Source organism: Anolis sagrei, chromosome 2 (assembly GCF_037176765.1).
Source record: "Anolis sagrei isolate rAnoSag1 chromosome 2, rAnoSag1.mat, whole genome shotgun sequence".
NCBI lineage: Eukaryota > Metazoa > Chordata > Lepidosauria > Squamata > Dactyloidae > Anolis > Anolis sagrei.
Window position 1 is genome coordinate 190,671,897 of NC_090022.1, and position 3,354 is coordinate 190,675,250.

Genomic DNA, 3,354 nt, shown 5'->3' on the forward strand with positions numbered 1-3,354 from the left:
TGTGTTCCTGCACTCTAGAGGCTACATTGGTGCTTTTTGTTTAAAAATAAACCCATTTCAAAGATGTCTCTCAAAATGGCCTTGAGGGACACATGCAGCTCTGGGACAAAATTGTATCCACCCCAGCATTAACCCGCTTCCTACTGCATGCCTCACAGTGTCTGAATGAAAAGTCCACACACTGCTTTTTTGTTAAAAAAAAAGAAATAATGTACAGATTTAAAGAATAACAAGTGTACTTAGCCGTAGAAAATATGCATGGGAAACATAAACAAAACGGGATGAGTGATTAGCATAGATCTGATAAGTTTCACACTGTTGCTTATCATGTGATAGGTAGCTTAATCTTACTTTATTCCCTCCACCAATACAAAAATATTTGTGCTCAGTCATCTCAATATCAACACTGCTACCTTTTCTTTGGCGGAATCCTGATATGCATAACTGTAAATGAAGATGTAATGCTCAAAATAAATGCAGCAACTTGTGCTTTTGAAATCCACATTTTTGGATCAGCTAATTAAGCACAAAGCTTTACTGTGCAGAAAGTCTTGCCTCTGAAGGAATCTTGGTTCAAACTATCACTTCCTTGGCTAAACCATTCCTTGGTATGTTTGGTACCAACAGAACTTTTATTGAGAAAAGTGTTTGTAGGCCTCTTTAATCAATTGCTATATGATGAGTTAACAAAAAATAAGTCTTATTGATTCAGTGGTCTACTGTAGTTAGGAGTGGACTAGACAACAGTAGAATTTGTATCACATTTTCTCAGATCTGATCCAGCAAAAACACCAAGAAATTTTCAAGGAACAATTTCCACTTTTCCCACAACAATGTGGCAGAACAATTGAACAAACCTTGCCATTACAAATATCAACAATCTTTCTATTAATGAAAGTCATTAAAACGTGTATAAAGCAATACTCGCATTTAGTTTTGTTTGAAAGCGGGGTCAGGTTTTACAGGCACAGTTCCCAATCTTTTAAAATTCACTGGATATTTATTGCTAAATTTCACAGGATATGTCACGCTCATTACATTATTTTGATACCAGTTCATTTCTAATTCAGGAATTTGTTGAATATGTGGAAAGGAACGTGTTGCTCTGAGATGGGCAACTGTAACTTTCTAGATGTGGATGAGCAGCCAATGGTGAGGAATAATGGAAGACATAGTACAGTAAGATCTGAAAGGCTAGGCATGTTCCTTTACTCTGATCTAATCAGAATTTTTCACCAGTAACAGGACAAACTAGAGGACATTAGGATACAAATGCCTCCTTTTTTATGTTGGTATCAAGCCTTCAATTTATAATAAGAGCCCTAAAACTTCACAAGCACACTGGCACATTACTTTTCTTGGTTATTTCCCCACCCAAAACCTGCATGGCAAAACAATATGATCAAACCAAGAGCATGCTGAACAGCAGAGGGGAGGGGCGCTAAGTTTCACTCCATCTTCATATTCCTTTTGAAGCAATTGAGCAGAGCTCATCTTCACACTTTTGTCTCAATGAAATCAAAACCAAACAAACCAGGCCATTCACTCCCACTGCAGAACTCACCACACCTCAAATCGTATCACACTTTGCTTTTTTTTTATATGACATTTCATTTCATGGAAGATTTTTCTTTGGAAGACAGGAAGAAGTAGAGCACCAGTTTTCTATCACAAACACTGATTGACCCATTTCAGTAAATACGGCAGACCAAATTTCCTTACATCTGAAAAGATTATGAAAATTCTGCACAATGCAAGCCACCAGGAGCCAACTACCAAAAGTGAATGCTAACATTTAATTCTAGTGAAATTCTGAGGAAATGTAGTGGCAGAGCTTATTTCCTCCTATCTGCTGAAAAACTTGTTCTGCTTCTGCCTTTGAAATCACCACAATTGGTATCAAAGCCCAATGACAGAGACGTTTCCATGAAGGAGGAGGACGGTCCTGTGAAAGACACCAGAAGTAAGAAGAGATGCTGGAAAAGGAGAGCTGTGAGGGGCAGCATGGGAGGAGAGCTATTAGGCAACTAGTTTTTTTCATTTCTGGTTCAAGAAATGTATAGTAGTTCCTTCAAATCTAAACTTTCTTCTACATAAAAATGCATATTTTTCATGTAAGAAGACTTTTAAATTTCTTGAGGTGGACAGTCAGGACACAGTTCTGCTAGAATCCAGGAATAATACATTCCAAAATATTAAACTGCATTGTCTTTTGTGTGCATATTAATTTTGCCAATCTTGAGTCAAACGTACTCAAGGAATCTGGTCCATCGCCAAAGGAACTGTCCTTCCAGAGCAATGTCTCAATGCATTTAGAAGTAGTCAGGAAAGGATGTTGCAATTCCTTTTTTATATATTCTGAGTGAATGGTAGAAGGAATGTGATATATAGCCACATGGCAGATGAAGAAAAAGGTCTTCATCATGGCAGATGAAGAAAAGGGAGAGAACCAGCAACTAACTACGGTATCTATTGGCCAGATGGAATGGCTCTGTGGAAGGCAAGATTGGATACCCTGCAGTAGAATTTGAATCTAAGTCTGTGTCGAGAGGTAGTAATAGCAGAATTTAAGGACAAGGCAGTGATAGTGAGAAAACCAGGCTACCCAACCAAGCCATACACTATTCATCCTTAAGACGGGTGTCCTCCAATGGAGGCAAATATCTGCTTTGTTTTTTAAATGCACAATGAATACTGTGAGGTCAGTGCTACCAAACAGTTTTTGCTGTTTTCTTTCAATATTTAAGGGAAGGCATTTTGCTTCATCTGGGTTAGCTGTCTTGCTTTAACTAACAATTCAACAAGAGGTGGCAGAAAACAAAAATAATACAGTACCACCAGTACTGATCCACACACAGCAGATACTGTGCTTTGAGGGAGACTGTCAAGAGATCTGTTTAAGAAGATCATACTCCTTTTTATACCACTATGCTAGCATTTGAGCATTTTGATTCTGATGCAAGGTAATATTCCACAGATTGCATTGTGCAAACAGCTGTGCAAAGTGATTGAACAACCAGACAAGCAACCACACTGGACAACTGGTTGGGCAAAAGCAGTGGTACAAGCACCAACTTTCATTTCAGTAGGGTTACACTGAATTTAGACAAGCCAACAAACCCTGTTCTTCAAAGACAGGGGGGTCAAACTTGTGGCCCTCCAGATGTTTAGGCCCCCAACTCCCAGAATGCCTAGCCAGCTTGTCCTATGGCCAAGAATTATGGGAGCTGAAGTTCAAAGCACCTGGAGGGCCATATGTTTGACACCACTGTTCTAAGACAAGCATGAGCAATTCCCAGCAGTCTGGGAGTTCCACCTCCATGCATGCTTTCCTGAATTCCTTTTTTTAAAAAA